The sequence below is a fragment of the Pseudophryne corroboree genome, chromosome 10 (genome assembly GCF_028390025.1).
Source record: "Pseudophryne corroboree isolate aPseCor3 chromosome 10, aPseCor3.hap2, whole genome shotgun sequence".
NCBI classification, from domain to species: domain Eukaryota; kingdom Metazoa; phylum Chordata; class Amphibia; order Anura; family Myobatrachidae; genus Pseudophryne; species Pseudophryne corroboree.
The window spans coordinates 33,208,992-33,227,557 of NC_086453.1; positions in this window are offsets into that span (position 1 = coordinate 33,208,992).

Below are 18,566 nucleotides of genomic sequence, written 5' to 3' on the forward strand. Positions count from 1 at the left end.
TAAGCAATATTGCAGGACGCTTGGAAGGTCTGGAGTCGACTCAGCATCAATTAGCACAGTGTCTGCAGCGAAATTCTTTCTCCAGAGATTCTCTGACCTTCTGCACTAAGACTCCTGACCAATTGAAGATTTTCTTCCAGATGTTATTACAGTTACAAGAACTTTTGTCTAGTATTCTTTATGTGATGCCTGATCTCTTCAGGAATACTACCAACGTTGTTGATCCTGTTTTGTCCCATCCAGTTAACAGAGTCTCCTCCTCTGTGCAAGGAAATGTTGTTCATCAGAGCTATCCACGGCCAAACTCTCTGAAGCTGAACGTCAGCGGCGTAGGGAGCTACACCTCTGTCTTTACTGTGGAAATTCCGGTCATTTTGTTAAAGACTGCATTCTTCGTAAGCCAGGGAATGGTGACAAATCTCAGTTTCACAGTGCTCATGTCTACAAGTCATCCACAGTAGCCGATCCTGCTACTGCTGACAGGGGTATCAAGATGGCTACTCTGAAAGAGACTCAAATTTATGACTGGGGTCCGGTGATTAAAAGACCTTATCCCAAGTTGGGTGTCCAGAGAAGAATATTCAAGCCATTTAGAGTCACAGAGGAGTCCGTGTCTTCAGCCCAAGGAGGGGCATCCGTGTCTTCAGCCCAAGGAGATGCATCCGTGTCTTCAGCCCAAGGAGGGGCATCCGTGTCTTCAGCCCAAGGAGGGGCATCCGTGTCTTCAGCCCAAGGAGGGGCATCCGTGTCTTCAGCCCAAGGAGGGGCATCTGTGTCTTCAGCCCAAGGAGGGGCATCCGTGTCTTCAGCCCAAGGAGGGGCTTCCGTGTCTTCAGCCCAAGGAGGGGCGTCCGTGTCTTCAGCCCAAGGAGGGCCGTCCGTGTCTTCAGCCCAAGGAGGGGCGTCCGTGTCTTCAGCCCAAGGAGGGGCGTCCGTGTCTTCAGCCCAACGAGGGGCGTCCGTGTCTTTAGCCCCAGAGAGGGGTTCAGAGGGTCCAGCCCCAGAGAGTCTTCAGAGTGCTGCCCAGCCAGAGAGACTACAGAGTGCTGCCCAGCCAGAGAGACTACAGAGTGCTGCCCAGCCAGGGAGACTACAGAGTGCTGCCCAGCCAGAGAGACTACAGAGTGCTGCCCAGCCAGAGAGACTACAGAGTGCTGCCCAGCCAGAGAGACTACAGAGTGCTGCCCAGCCAGAGAGACCACAGAGTGCTGCCCAGCCAAAGAGACCACAGAGTGCTGCCCAGCCAGAGAGACTACAGAGTGCTGCCCAGCCAGAGAGACTACAGAGTGCTGCCCAGCCAGAGAGACTACAGAGTGCTGCCCAGCCAGAGAGACTACAGAGTGCTGCCCAGCCAGAGAGACTACAGAGTGCTGCCCAGCCAGAGAGACTACAGCGTGCTGCCCAGCCAGAGAGACTACAGAGTGCTGCCCAGCCAGAGAGACTACAGAGTGCTGCCCAGCCAGAGAGACTACAGAGTGCTGCCCAGCCAGAGAGACTACAGAGTGCTGCCCAGCCAGAGAGTCTACAGAGTGCTGCCCAGCCAGAGAGTCTACAGAGTGCTGCCCAGCCAGAGAGTCTACAGAGTGCTGCCCAGCCAGAGAGTCTACAGAGTGCTGCCCAGCCAGATAGTCTACAGAGTGCTGCCCAGCCAGAGAGTCTACAGAGTGCTGCCCAGCCAAAGAGTCTACAGAGTGCTGCCCAGCCAGAGAGTCTACAGAGTGCTGCCCAGCCAGAGAGTCTACAGAGTGCAGCCCAGCCCCGTGAAGAGGGGGCTCTTGCTTCAGCCCAGCCCCGTGAAGAGGGGGCTCTTGCTTCAGCCCAGCCCCGTGAAGAGGGGGTTCTTGCCTCAGCCCAGCCCCGTGATGAGGGGGCTCCTCCCGGTCCAGCTATATTCCAGGCTCCACCTGGTCAGTCTGTCCCGGTTCTATCCGGTCCAGCGATACTCCAGGCCCTGCCTGGTCAGTCCGTGTCGGTTCCAGCTGGTCCAGCAATACTCCAGGCCCAGCCTGGTCAGTCCGTCCCGGTTCCAGCCGGTCCAGCAATACTCCAGGTCCAGCCTGGTCAGTCCGTCCCGGTTCCAGCCGGTCCAGCAATACTCCAGGTCCAGCCTGGTCAGTCCGTCCCGGTTCCATCCGGTCCAGCGATACTCCAGGACCAGCCTGGTCAGTCTCCTTTGGCTCCAGCCAATTCAAGTATCCTCGGATCCAATCCAGTACTACTCGTCCAGCCAAAGATTTCTCCAGTTCTAGCCTCTAAGTTTTCGTCTGATGGTTTACCACCTATTTACTTTGATGGAGATTTATTGCAATATGCCGCTCTGGTTGAACAATTTCTCTCTCTGATGGAGTCTGATCCTTCAGGTGCAGTAACTCCTTCCAACGTTACTCGATATCTGTTCCTGGCATTCAGAGGAAGAGCTTTGGAGTGGGCCAACATGCTCTTTGAGAATAATGATCCTGTGTTCCATGACTTACAGACTTTTAGTAACGCTGTAGTTAAAGAATTTAGTCCTAAACCTTTGGAATCTGACTTGGTAAAAGAATCACGCTCTAAAGGGAATGCAGAAGGAAGTTTGTGCTGTCCTCCCAGGGATAATCTCAGAATCTCCTTCGGTAAGAATCCGACCATTAAAATTGCTCATGTAGGAGTCTCTCCTAGCCCAGAGAATTTAAAACTCCAGTGCACCTCCTTTTCGTCTGCAAACTGTGTATCTAAGGGAGATTCATATCTTCCATTAGACTTGGACTCAGACTCTGAATTTGATCCAGTTCATGATGCTACTCCTTTCATGGGAGGCCCCATGTCTTCTAAGGAAGGTTTTTCTTTACAGTAGATTCCGCTGTCCTTGGTCAAAACCAAATGTTCCCGTAAGAAGAAGAGGCATCAATGAAGGTCCTAAATTCTTCTGTATGAATTTCTCAAGTTCCTCTAAGATTCAAGATGGGTGTCCGGAGTCCACCCTTGAAGAGGGGGATACTGTCACAATCCTGACTGTAGGTTTCATATTCGGTGACTTACCCCTGCCATCTGTCCCAGATCCTGTGTCTTTTACTCACTGAGTTAAACAGCTTGTCAGCACTATGAGTTTTCCTGAGTTCCCTGAAAGGTAATAGTTAATTAGCTCCACCTGTGGTGATCTCCTGTGTGAGGCTGAATTCAGTAATCTGAAGTTCAGGCTTCAGTGTTCTCTCGACCTACTATGCCTCATTCTACATCACAGCCTAGTCTAGAGTAGTCACATGACAGTGACTGTTCACCTGAACCAGAGTTGTCCAATCCTCTGCCAGTCTGAAACTCTGCATCACCTAATCCTGCTCTCCAATCACCAAGGACCAGGAAGTATAAGTTGGGAGACTGAGTTAGAAACTGGGCCAGTTCCTTGTGTCACACTCACAGCTATGTGTGAGTCTTCAAGCTGAACTCCCTAAAGGTAACCTTTATACTCTAGTTCCTGTGAAAACTCTGTTCCTTGTTACCCTGTTTGGTTTACTTTTGTGTTGCCACTGATGATCACTATTTCCACGAGTCTCAAAGTAAAGGCACAGCTGCAGTGGTTCATCTTAAAGGCATAGTATTATATTCCATAGTCTCAACTGAAAACCACAGCTGCCGTGGTTCATCTTTACTGCTGTTGTAGTTGTGATCTCCAGAGCTCCCATATCCCTGCAGCATCTCCGTGCCTCAGCATCTCCGTGCCTCAGCACCTCCATGCCTCAGCATCTCCGTGCCTCAGCATCTCCGTGCCTCAGTACCTCAGTATCTCCGTGCCTCAGCACCTCCGTGCCTCAGCACCTCCGTGCCTCAGCATCTCCGTGCCTCAGTACCTCCATGCCTCCCAGCACCTCCGTGCCTCAGTACCTCCGTGCCTCAGTACCTCAGTGCCTCAGCACCTCCGTGTCTCAGCATCTCCGTGTCTCAGCACCTTGTGCCTCCAGCATCTCCTTGCCTCAGCATCTCCGTGCCTCAGCACCTCAGTGCCTCAGCACCTCAGTGCCTCAGCATCTCCGTGCCTCAGCATCTCCGTGCCTCAGCACCTCAGTATCTCCGCGCTTCAGCATCTCAGTGCCTCAGCACCTCCGTGCCTCCCAGCACCTCCGTGCCTCAGTACCTCCGTGACTCAGTACCTCCGTGACTCAGTACCTCCGTGCCTCCCAGCACCTCCGTTCCTCAGCACCTCGTGCCTCCAGCATCTCCGTGCTTCCAGCATCTCCGTGTCTCAGCACCTCGTGCCTCCAGTACCTCCATGCCTCAGTGCCTCTGTGCTTCCAGCACCTCGTGCCTCCAGCGTCTCAGTGCCTCCAAGCACCCCAGTGTCTCTACGCACCCCAGTGTCTCTACGCACCCCAGTGTCTCTACGCACCCCAGTGTCTCCAAGCACTTCCGTGCCTCCTAGCACCTCAGTGTCTCCAAGCATCCAGTGCACTTTAGCGCAGTTGTACCTGGTATTCTTCACTGATTCATCAGCGCCTTTCCAGTTCTGTCTTTCAGGAGACCTTCAGCGTTCACACGTGCCCCCTGTCTGCCGACCTAATCCTGCATGGGGAGAACCTAGATTCGGCCATCTCTGCTGCGGTTCCTCTTCCCAGTCACCGGAAGAGGCCCCGAGTCCACAACACTCCCAAACCAAGTCAGTGGTAGTATTCATATAATTCTCCAGTCGCCCGCACAGACTTCACTAACACTGGGTTCACAAAACCTCAGTCATGACAATATGGCAGTATCACTGGAATTATATGGCAGTACCACTGGACATATACGGCAGTATCACTGGATTTATACGGCAGTACCACTGGACATATATACGGCAGTATCACTGCACTGGATTTATATGTCAGTACTACTACCACTGGATTTATACGGCAGTACCACCGGAATTATACGGCAGTATCACTGGAATTATATGGCAGTATCACTGGACTGGATTTATACGCCAGTACGACTGGATTTATACGGCAGTATCACTGGAATTATATGGCACTACCACTGGACATATACGGCTGTATCACTGGATTTTAAACGGCAGTATCACTGGACTTATACGGCAGTACTGTGGCATACTGGAATGTTAGCAGATATTGGAAAGCTCCAAATGCCATTTAATTCTTATCAGTGAGTGGGGGAGTTTATGGCCCCAAAACCAGTTCTGGCAGACCCTGCCACATGTAGGGGGTTACGACAGGAAGTGTAGGTGTTTTTTAGAGAACAAGGAAAATACACGGCTAGAATTCAGTGTGAGCTGAGGACTGAGGATGGAGGGCATAGGCTAAGTGTCCAGGAGAAACGCAGTCTGGGGACTGTGGAACAAGCATGGTACTCCACAGTCCCTGGCATTATGGAACAGCATGTAGGTGCTGCTAGGAAGAGCAAGAGATATCCAGATTTGCAGTGTGAGAGCAGCTACAGCATGAACAATTAGTGGAAGAAATAAAGGGGATCTTCACCTTCAAGGGTACCCAAGAAGCAGGACGGGAGGTGTGAGTCTGCGGGAGAGGACCAGCTGGGTGAGTGGTAGGAAACCACGTTTGGCAGAAGGCCCCCAGTAACGTATCCATGAGATATCCCGTTTAGATGGAGCCCCTAGCGAATAGGGGAGAGCACACTGAAATGAATCTCAGTTTGCAGAAGCCGCACTATTGATTCCCAGATACTGCGCTGGTATGTACTGTAATGCTGTCCCATCATTGTTTATGCTGTTATTGCCATTGAAGCGAATTAAAAGATATGTAACCTGATGTAACCCATATGAATCTTACGCTGGAGAGAGAACAAGAAATTAAATGTTATTGTCGTGATAACCCTGTCTGAACTGTAAATAAACTGCTTGCTTATGTGATGAGACGGCCTGGCGTGACAATGCTTTTAAAATGACTGATGGACATGGCGCTGCCCGGCTATCACAGTACCACTGGACTTATACGGCAGTACCACTGGACTTATACGGCAGTACCACTGGAAATATATGGCAGTATCACTGGAAATATATGGCAGCACCACTGGACTGGATTTATACAGCAGTATCACTGGAATTACATGGCAGTATCACTGGAATTATACAGCAGTACCACTTGAGATATACGGCAGTATCACTGGACTGGATTTATACGCCAGTATCACTGGACATATACGGCAGTACCACTGGACATATACGGCAGCACAGGGACACCACCACTGGACTGATGCAGGACAACATAGCACCACTGCACTGGACTGGACTTATACAGCTACACTGGACATATGGCAGCAGAGGACACAACCACTATGACTGGACTGATGCAGCATAAGACACTACACTGGACTGAGCAGCACAAGAAGCACTGGAATCGCCACCCCAGTTTCCCTCCTGCACAGACACTGAGGACGAAGACACGTCCTGTCGCTAATAGAGATGAGCGGGTTCGGTTCGTCGAGATCCGAACCCCCCCGAACTTCAAGTGTTTTACACGGGTCACACACACTACTGAGCCTCATTTTGACTTGTTTTAAGGACATTACATCAAAGTTGGATCAGCCTGTAGTGTGTTTTTCCACTTTAATTTTGAGGGCGACTCCAAATCCAGACCTCCATGGGTTAATAAATTTGATTTCCATTGATAGTTTTTGTGTGATTTTGTTGTCAGCACATTCAACTATGTAAAGAACAAAGTATTTAATAAGAATATTTCATTCATTCAGATCTAGGATGTGTTATTTTAGTGTTCCCTTTATTTTTTTGAGCAGTGTATATATACTGCTCACAAAAATGCCGCACAGATATGGAATGGATACGTGCACTCAGTGACACAGAGCTGCAAGATACAGCAATGGCCTACTGTGCACAACTATAAACTGTTGGGTCACCAAAATGCTGCACTGCAATACTATATATACTGCTTACAAAAATGCCGCACAGATATGGAATGGATACGTGCACTCAGTGACACAGAGCTGCAAGATACAGCAATGGCCTACTGTGCACAACTATATACTGTTGGGTCACCAAAATGCTGCACTGTAATACTATATATACTGCTCGCAAAAATGCCGCACAGATATGGAATGGATACGTGCACTCAGTGACACAGAGCTGCAAGATACAGCAATGGCCTACTGTGCACAACTATAAACTGTTGGGTCACCAAAATGCTGCACTGTAATACTATATATACTGCTTACAAAAAAGCCGCACAGATATGGAATGGATACGTGCACTCAGTGACACAGAGCTGCAAGATACAGCAATGGCCTACTCAGAGCCGGCCCTAACCAATATGATGCCCTAGGCAAGATTTTGGCTGGTGCCCCCTAGCACCACCGCTGGTTCCGCCTCTGACCTTGCACCTCTTTCCCAGGTGTTTGTACCCCCTATATTTTAAATAGGAACAGTTCGCACATTTGGCGCACAGCTCAAAAAGGGGTGTGTTTTTGCTGGCAAGGGGCATGGCCACACAATAGTAACCCCAATTCCAATTACGCCACACAGTACTGCAACTTTATTCACATTTGATCATGCGATAGTGTCCATAATTCATATTACATCCCACAGTAGTATCACTTTACGTTACTCCTCACAGTAGAGCCCCTTATTCACATGACATCACACTGAATTGCTCCTTATACACATTACATCACACCCTATTGCTCTTTATTCACATTAGACGACACAGTAGTGCCCTTTCTATAAACAATGCCACATAGTAGAGCACCTTAAACACATAATGCCACACAGTAATGCCCCTTACACATATGAGACACATTATTAATGTCCTTATAAACATAATGCGCCTTACACATTATGACAATCTTTATTAATGCCCTTTTACACATAATGTCCCTTACACATATGCTGCACATTATTAATGCCCTTATACACATAATGACACACATAGTGCCCCCTACACATATGCCGCACATTATTAATGCCCTTATACACATAATGACACACATAGTGCCCCTTACACATATGTTGCACATTATTAATGCATTTTTACATGACAAACATAATGCTCCTTATACATATTCTGAACACTACTGCACAACCAACCCACTCACATGCACACAGCACTCACACTGCCACTAACACTGTGACCTCTGCCTCTGCTTGGATACAGATGTGTCCTCATAAATCTTGCCTCAGTGCTAACGTTGGGCATATTTTTTTAATGAAAATGCATCTTATTTGCATTGCTATGTGGCTAGGATGCACAAGCAGCTTATGCTGATTAAAATGATATGCAGCATGCCTATATACTGTGTGAGACTGTGGCTGTATCTGCATATGAAATGCTACACACAGAATATAGGCATGCCGCATATCATTTTAATCAGCAGAAGCTGCTGATGCCCCTAGGCATATCAAATGCCCTAGTTAATTGCCTAGTTTGCCTATGCCTATGGCCGGCTCTGGGCCTACTGTGCACAACTATAAACTGTTGGGTCACCAAAATGCTGCACTGTAATACTATATATATACTGCTTACAAAAATGCCGCACAGATATGGAATGGATACGTGCACTCAGTGACACAGAGCTGCAAGATACAGCAATGGCCTACTGTACACAACTATATACTGTTGGGTCACCAAAATGCTGCACTGTAATACTATATATACTGCTCACAAAAATGCCACACAGATATGGAATGGATACGTGCACTCAGTGACACAGAGCTGCAAGATACAGCAATGGCCTACTGTACACAACTATATACTGTTGGGTCACCAAAATGCTGCACTGTAATACTATATATACTGCTTACAAAAAAGCCGCACAGATATGGAATGGATACGTGCACTCAGTGACACAGAGCTGCAAGATACAGCAATGGCCTACTGTACACAACTATATACTGTTGGGTCACCAAAATGCTGCACTGTAATACTATATATACTGCTCGCAAAAATGCCGCACAGATATGGAATGGATACGTGCACTCAGTGACACAGAGCTGCAAGATACAGCAATGGCCTACTGTACACAACTATATACTGTTGTGTCACCAAAATGCTGCACTGTAATACTATATATACTGCTCACAAAAATGCCGCACAGATATGGAATGGATACGTGCACTCAGTGACACAGAGCTGCAAGATGCAGCAATGGCCTACTCAGAGCCGGCCCTAACCAATATGATGCCCTAGGCAAGATTTTGTCTGGTGCCCCCTAGCACCACCGCTGGTTCCGCCTCTGACCTTGCACCTCTTTCCCAGGTGTTTGTACCCCATATATTTTAAATAGGAACAGTTCGCACATTTGGCGCACAGCCCAAAAAGGGGTGTGTTTTTGCTGGCAAGGGGCATGGCCACACAATAGTAACCCCAATTCCAATTACGCCACACAGTACTGCAACTTTATTCACATTTGATCATGCGATAGTGTCCATAATTCATATAACATCCCACAGTAGTATCACTTTACGTTACTTCTCACAGTAGAGCCCCTTATTCACATGACATCACACTGAATTGCTCCTTATACACATTACACCACACCCTATTGCTCTTTATTCACATTAGACGACACAGTAGTGCCCTTTCTATAAACAATGCCACATAGTAGAGCACCTTAAACACATAATGCCACACAGTAATGCCCCTAACACATATGAGACACATTATTAATGTCCTTATAAACATAATGCGCCTTACACATTATGACAATCTTTATTAATGCCCTTTTACACATAATGTCCCTTACACATATGCTGCACATTATTAATGCCCTTATACACATAATGACACACATAGTGCCCCCTACACATATGCCGCACATTATTAATGCCCTTATACACTAGAGATGAGCGGGTTCGGTTCCTCGGAAACCGAACCCGCCCGAACTTCAGATTTTTTTACACGGGTCCGAGCGACTCGGATCTTCCCGCCTTGCTCGGTTAACCCGAGCGCGCCCGAACGTCATCATCCCGCTGTCGGATTCTCGCGAGGCTCGGATTCTATCGCGAGACTCGGATTCTATATAAGGAGCCGCGCGTCGCCGCCATTTTCACACGTGCATTGAGATTGATAGGGAGAGGACGTGGCTGGCGTCCTCTCCGTTTATAGAGAGTGAGACTACTAGAGTAGAGAGAGACACAGTATTATTTACTTTAGTAATTTTGGGGAGCATTAGGAGGAGTACTACTACTTGCTGAAGTGATAGTGTGACTGTATATCTGACTTGTGGGGGAGACAGTGGGGAGCAGTTAGAGTCTGAGAGCAGGAGTACATATTTTAACGTACAGTGCACACTTTTGCTGGCACTCTGCTGCCAGAGTGCCACACTGCCATTGTGACCACACTGACCACCAGTATATATTGTGATTGTCTGCTTAGGAGTACTACTTGCAAGTTGCTGATAGTGTGACCAGTGATCTGACCACCAGTTTAATTAATCACCACCAGTTTAATATATATATATATATATATATATATATAATTGTATATAATATATATATAATTGTATACCACCTACCCGTGTTTTTTTTCTTTTCTTTCTTCTTGATACATACTACTATAGTAGCTTACTGTAGCAGTCTGCGGTGCTGCTGAGCTGACAGTGTCCAGCAGGTCCGTCATCAGTCATTACATAATAAATATATATACCTGTGCGGCTGCAGTACTAGTGATATTATATATATATATATATATATATTAATTTCATCTCATTATCATCCAGTCTATATTAGCAGCAGACACAGTACGGTAGTCCACGGCTGTAGCTACCTCTGTGTCGGCAGTCGCTGGTCCATCCATAATTGTATACCACCTACCCGTGGTTTTTATTCTTCTCTTTCTTCTTGATACATACTACTATAGTAGCTTACTGTTGCAGTCTGCGGTGCTGCTGAGCTGACAGTGTCCAGCAGGTCCGTCATCAGTCATTACATAATAAATATATATACCTGTGCGGCTGCAGTACTAGTGATATTATATATATATATATATATATATATTAATTTCATCTCATTATCATCCAGTCTATATTAGCAGCAGACACAGTACGGTAGTCCACGGCTGTAGCTACCTCTGTGTCGGCAGTCGCTGGTCCATCCATAATTGTATACCACCTACCCGTGGTTTTTTTTTTTCTCTTTCTTCTTGATACATACTACTATAGTAGCTTACTGTAGCAGTCTGCGGTGCTGCTGAGCTGACAGTGTCCCGCAGGTCCATCATCAGTCATTACATAATAAATATATATACCTGTCCGGCTGCAGTACTAGTGATATTATATATATATATATATATATATATATATTAATTTCATCTCATTATCATCCAGTCTATATTAGCAGCAGACACAGTACGGTAGTCCACGGCTGTAGCTACCTCTGTGTCGGCAGTCGCTGGTCCATCCATAATTGTATACCACCTACCCGTGGTTTTTTTTTTCTCTTTCTTCTTGATACATACTACTATAGTAGCTTACTGTAGCAGTCTGCGGTGCTGCTGAGCTGACAGTGTCCAGCAGGTCCGTCATCAGTCATTACATAATAAATATATATACCTGTCCGGCTGCAGTACTAGTGATATTATATATATATATATTAATTTCATCTCATTATCATCCAGTCTATATTAGCAGCAGACACAGTATGGTAGTCCATGGCTGTAGCTACCTCTGTGTCGGCAGTCGCTGGTCCATCCATAATTGTATACCACCTACCCGTGTTTTTTTTTTTCTCTTTCTTCTTGATACATACTACTATAGTAGCTTACTGAAGCAGTCTGCGGTGCTGCTGAGCTGACAGTGTCCAGCAGGTCCGTCATCAGTCATTACATAATAAATATATATACCTGTCCGGCTGCAGTACTAGTGATATTATATATATATATATATTAATTTCATCTCATTATCATCCAGTCTATATTAGCAGCAGACACAGTACGGTAGTCCACGGCTGTAGCTACCTCTGTGTCGGCAGTCGCTGGTCCATCCATAATTGAATACCACCTACCCGTGGTTTTTTTTTTCTCTTTCTTCTTGATGCATACTACTATAGTAGCTTACTGTAGCAGTCTGCGGTGCTGCTGAGCTGACAGTGTCCAGCAGGTCCGTCATCAGTCATTACATAATAAATATATATACCTGTGCGGCTGCAGTACTAGTGATATTATATATATATATATATATATATATTAATTTCATCTCATTATCATCCAGTCTATATTAGCAGCAGACACAGTACGGTAGTCCACGGCTGTAGCTACCTCTGTGTCGGCAGTCGCTGGTCCATCCATAATTGTATACCACCTACCCGTGGTTTTTTTTTTCTCTTTCTTCTTGATACATACTACTATAGTAGCTTACTGTAGCAGTCTGCGGTGCTGCTGAGCTGACAGTGTCCAGCAGGTCCGTCATCAGTCATTACATAATAAATATATACACCTGTCCGGCTGCAGTACTAGTGATATTATATATATATATATATATATATATATATATATATATATATTAATTTCATCTCATTATCATCCAGTCTATATTAGCAGCAGACACAGTACGGTAGTCCACGGCTGTAGCTACCTCTGTGTCGGCAGTCGCTGGTCCATCCATAAGTATACTAGTATCCATCCATCTCCATTGTTTACCTGAGGTGCCTTTTAGTTGTGCCTATTAAAATATGGAGAACAAAAATGTTGAGGTTCCAAAATTAGGGAAAGATCAAGATCCACTTTCACCTCGTGCTGAAGCTGCTGCCACTAGTCATGGCCGTGACGATGAATTGCCAGCAACGTCGTCTGCCAAGGCCGATGCCCAATGTCATAGTACAGAGCATGTAAAATCCAAAACACCAAATATCAGTAAAAAAAGGACTCCAAAATCTAAAATAAAATTGTCGGAGGAGAAGCGTAAACTTGCCAATATGCCATTTACCACACGGAGTGGCAAGGAACGGCTGAGGCCCTGGCCTATGTTCATGGCTAGTGGTTCAGCTTCACATGAGGATGGAAGCACTCAGCCTCTCGCTAGAAAAATGAAAAGACTCAAGCTGGCAAAAGCACCGCAAAGAACTGTGCGTTCTTCCAAATCCCAAATCCACAAGGAGAGTCCAATTGTGTCGGTTGCGATGCCTGACCTTCCCAACACTGGACGTGAAGAGCATGCGCCTTCCACCATTTGCACGCCCCCTGCAAGTGCTGGAAGGAGCACCCGCAGTCCAGTTCCTGATAGTCAGATTGAAGATGTCAGTGTTGAAGTACACCAGGATGAGGAGGATATGGGTGTTGCTGGCGCTGGGGAGGAAATTGACAAGGAGGAGGTGGTTTGTTTAAGTCAGGCACCCGGGGAGACACCTGTTGTCCGTGGGAGGAATAGGGCCGTTGACATGCCTGGTGAAAATACCAAAAAAATCAGCTCTTCGGTGTGGAAGTATTTCAACAGAAATGCGGACAACATTTGTCAAGCCGTGTGTTGCCTTTGTCAAGCTGTAATAAGTAGGGGTAAGGACGTTAACCACCTCGGAACCTCCTCCCTTATACGTCACCTGCAGCGCATTCATAATAAGTCAGTGACAAGTTCAAAAACTTTGGGCGACAGCGGAAGCAGTCCACTGACCAGTAAATCCCTTCCTCTTGTAACCAAGCTCACGCAAACCACCCCACCAACTCCCTCAGTGTCAATTTCCTCCTTCCCCATGAATGCCAATAGTCCTGCAGGCCATGTCACTGGCAATTCTGACGAGTCCTCTCCTGCCTGGGATTCCTCCGATGCATCCTTGCGTGTAACGCCTACTGCTGCTGGCGCTGCTGTTGTTGCTGCTGGGAGTCGATGGTCATCCCAGAGGGGAAGTCGTAAGCCCACTTTTACTACTTCCACCAAGCAATTGACTGTCCAACAGTCCTTTGCGAGGAAGATGAAATATCACAGCAGTCATCCTGTTGCAAAGCGGATAACTGAGGCCTTGACAACTATGTTGGTGTTAGACGTGCATCCGGTATCCGCCGTAAGTTCACAGGGAACTACACAATTTCTTGAGGTAGTGTGCCCCCGTTACCAAATACCATCTAGGTTCCACTTCTCTAGGCAGGCGATACCGAAAATGTACACAGACCTCAGAAAAAGACTCACCAGTGTCCTAAAAAATGCAGCTGTACCCAATGTCCACTTAACCACGGACATGTGGACAAGTGGAGCAGGGCAGGGTCAGGACTATATGACTCTGACAGCCCACTGGGTAGATGTATGGACTCCCGCCGCAAGAACAGCAGCGGCGGCACCAGTAGCAGCATCTCGCAAACGCCAACTCTTTCCTAGGCAGGCTACGCTTTGTATCACCGCTTTCCAGAATACGCACACAGCTGAAAACCTCTTTCGGCAACTGAGGAAGATCATCGCGGAATGGCTTACCCCAATTGGACTCTCCTGTGGATTTGTGGCATCGGACAACGCCAGCAATATTGTGTGTGCATTAAATATGGGCAAATTCCAGCACGTCCCATGTTTTGCACATACCTTGAATTTGGTGGTGCAGAATTTTTAAAAAAATGACAGGGGCGTGCAAGAGATGCTGTCGGTGGCCAGAAGAATTGCGGGACACTTTCGGCGTACAGGCACCACGTACAGAAGACTGGAGCACCACCAAAAACGCCTGAACCTGCCCTGCCATCATCTGAAGCAAGAAGTGGTAACGAGGTGGAATTCAACCCTCTATATGCTTCAGAGGTTGGAGGAGCAGCAAAAGGCCATTCAAGCCTATACAATTGAGCACGATATAGGAGGTGGAATGTACCTGTCTCAAGCGCAGTGGAGAATGATTTCAACGTTGTGCAAGGTTCTGCAACCTTTTGAACTTGCCACACGTGAAGTCAGTTCAGACACTGCCAGCCTGAGTCAGGTCATTCCCCTCATCAGGCTTTTGCAGAAGAAGCTGGAGGCATAGAAGGAGGAGCTAAAAGGGAGTGATTCCGCTAGGCATGTGGGACTTGTGGATGGAGCCCTTAATTCGCTTAACAAGGATTCACGGGTGGTCAATCTGTTGAAATCAGAGCACTACATTTTGGCCACCGTGCTCGATCCTAGATTTAAAACCTACCTTGGATCTCTCTTTCCGGCAGACACAAGTCTGCTGGGGTTCAAAGACCTGCTGGTGACAAAATTGTCAAGTCAAGCGGAACGCGACCTGTCAACATCTCCTCCTTCACAATCTCACGCAACTGGGGGTGCGAGGAAAAGGCTCAGAATTCCGAGCCCACCCGCTGGCGGTGATGCAGGGCAGTCTGGAGCGACTGCTGATGCTGACATCTGGTCCGGACTGAAGGACCTGACAACGATTACGGACATGTCGTCTACTGTCACTGCATATGATTCTGTCACCATTGAAAGAATGGTGGAGGATTATATGAGTGACCGCATCCAAGTAGGCACGTCAGACAGTCCGTACTTATACTGGCAGGAAAAAGAGGCAATTTGGAGGCCCTTGCACAAACTGGCTTTATTCTACCTAAGTTGCCCTCCCACAAGTGTGTACTCCGAAAGAGTGTTTAGTGCCGCCGCTCACCTTGTCAGCAATCGGCGTACGAGGTTACTTCCAGAAAATGTGGAGAAGATGATGTTCATTAAAATGAATTATAATCAATTCCTCCGTGGAGACATTGACCAGCAGCAATTGCCTCCACAAAGTACACAGGGAGCTGAGATGGTGGATTCCAGTGGGGACGAATTGATAATCTGTGAGGAGCGGGATGTACACGGTGATATATCGGAGGATGATGATGAGGTGGACATCTTGCCTCTGTAGAGCCAGTTTGTGCAAGGAGAGATTAATTGCTTCTTTTTCGGTGGGGGTCCAAACCAACCCATCATTTCAGTCACAGTCGTGTGGCAGACCCTGTCACTGAAATGATGGGTTGGTTAAAGTGTGCATGTCCTGTTTATACAACATAAGGGTGGGTGGGAGGGCCCAAGGACAATTCCATCTTGCACCTCTTTTTTCTTTCATTTTTCTTTGCGTCATGTGCTGTTTGGGGAGTGTTTTTTGGAAGGGCCATCCTGCGTGACACTGCAGTGCCACTCCTAGATGGGCCAGGTGTTTGTGTCGGCCACTAGGGTCGCTTATCTTACTCACACAGCTACCTCATTGCGCCTCTTTTTTTCTTCTTTGCGTCATGTGCTGTTTGGGGAGTGTTTTTTGGAAGGGCCATCCTGCGTGACACTGCAGTGCCACTCCTAGATGGGCCAGGTGTTTGTGTCGGCCACTAGGGTCGCTTATCTTACTCACACAGCTACCTCATTGCGCCTCTTTTTTTCTTCTTTGCGTCATGTGCTGTTTGGGGAGTGTTTTTTGGAAGGGCCATCCTGCGTGACACTGCAGTGCCACTCCTAGATGGGCCAGGTGTTTGTGTCGGCCACTAGGGTCGCTTAGCTTACTCACACAGCTACCTCATTGCGCCTCTTTTTTTCTTTGCGTCATGTGCTGTTTGGTCCTTTTTTTGATCCTACAATATTATTAACCTCAATAACATTCATTTCCACTCATTTCCAGTCTATTCTGAACACCTCATACCTCACAATATTGATTTTAGGCCAAAAGGTTGCAACAAGGTGACTGTATGACTAAAGGAATACCAAGAATGGTGCTCGGGCGCAATGATGGCTGTTGTTCTAATGCTGCTGCTAAACAACAGGATTAGTCAATCCTGATACCTAAACATACACAAAAAGAAAGAAAAAATAGCAGCGCTAAATTTAATTAGTACTAAAAAATGAGATGGATTTGGATGAAAACAGGTTAAAATATTTATTTTTATAACTCTGATTAATACCAATTAAAAGTCACTATGACCACCGACAGAATTAATGAACCAGAAATGTCCGTTCCTTTTAAGTAACTGGACACCAGTTTAAGCAGAATATATAGGCTTAGGAGCTGATTGCACAGTCCCAAAAGGATTATTACCGCTTCTTGTACCGCTGGAGGAGAAATGTCCCATGTGAGATCCTTCAGTTGGGAATTAGTGACGTGATCTCAATCCTCACCAGTATGCGGAGCTTGACTTGCGGAGGAATCCTTGATATGCCTGTTTGTATCCACCAAATTGTAGACTCTGGATGTCCAGTATGGTCCGGGCACTGATTCAGCAACAAATCGACGGTGATCAGGATGGCAGTTGACGCGTATCGCTGCAGGTCCTGCAGCTTTTTCACTAATTCCTATGAGGAAGCTTCAATTGGAAGCGAAACGCGTCAGAGAAAGTGCCCTTTATGTGACCCAGTGGACACTGGTTGTAGGTCCATATTGATGTGCAGTGTTGCCCGAGATTGACAAGTGGGAGACGGGAGGACGCTATATGCGGCGGCTTGAAGACGGGAGCAGAATCAGCTGTTCAGCGCCTGCGGTGCGCAGAGCTCCGGGAGCCGGACTGACATCTCTCTCTCAAAGTCATTAAAGGTGTGTGCACGGGAGCCAGCTTCAGTGTGAGACGGAGGACGCCACTCGTGGTAATTGGAAGACGGGAGCTTTTTTCTACAGGTGCTTGCGGTGCACTAAGCCCCGGGTGATATACTAAATTCCTCCATGATTTTTGGATATCTTTCCCACAAGTGAAGAACCATCCATTTATGTGAGCAAAAGTCCATTCATTGGTATATACATAAACAAAGGCTCCATATATATAACACCATATGATATTTAATCATGAAATATTTATGAGCACATCTAATGGGACTGTCCTATTTGGGAACTAAAACAAGGACATTATCAACTTTATGAGTATTGAATAGCCCACTGTGGTCACTATTAGCTATATGATCCACCTCTTATGCTCAATTAGTAGTTTTATTATTTAATTATTGATTTAGTTTTATTTATATGCGCATATTAATTAATTCATTCTTCGATTAATTTTCTGTGTGTTTTTACATAATTAATTTTATAGATATTAAAACCATCTTACAATTACTCTATTGAGTGTATTCATGTCCTGTTGCCTCTAATTAAGTTTAATAGCGCAAGGGGTTATATAGTTCGTTTAAGTTTACGTTTCTCCTCAGACCATTTAAATTTATTTTTTGGGGTCTTTTTTATTGAACTTTGGCTTTTTGGATTTTACATGCCCTCTACTATCACATTGGGCATCGGCCTTGGCAGACGCCGTTGATGGCATTTCATCGTCTATGTCATGGCTAGTGGCAGCAGCTTCAGCACTAGGAGGAAGTGGTTCTTGATCTTTCCCTATTTTATCCTCCAAATTTTTGTTCTCCATTTTTTTTCTAGAGTTATATAACACAATATGCGGCACAGGAATGACTGATGGCTGATGCACAGGACACTACCACTGGTCTGATGCAGGACAACACAGCAACACTGTAAGGGTCTTGTTATTATTATTATTATTATTATTATTATTATTATTATTATACGGCAGCAGTGGACATATGGCAGCAGAGTATACCACTGTGACTGGTCACTGGAATGACTGATGGCTGATGCACAGGACACTACCACTGGTCTGATGCAGCACAACACATGGCCCATGTTCACAGCATACCCTGCACCCATTATAGATACGTCACTGGGTGTATTACACTTTTCTTTTTTTAGATGTCTTAGGTAATTACAGTATTCCACGATTCTTGGTCCTGTAAACATG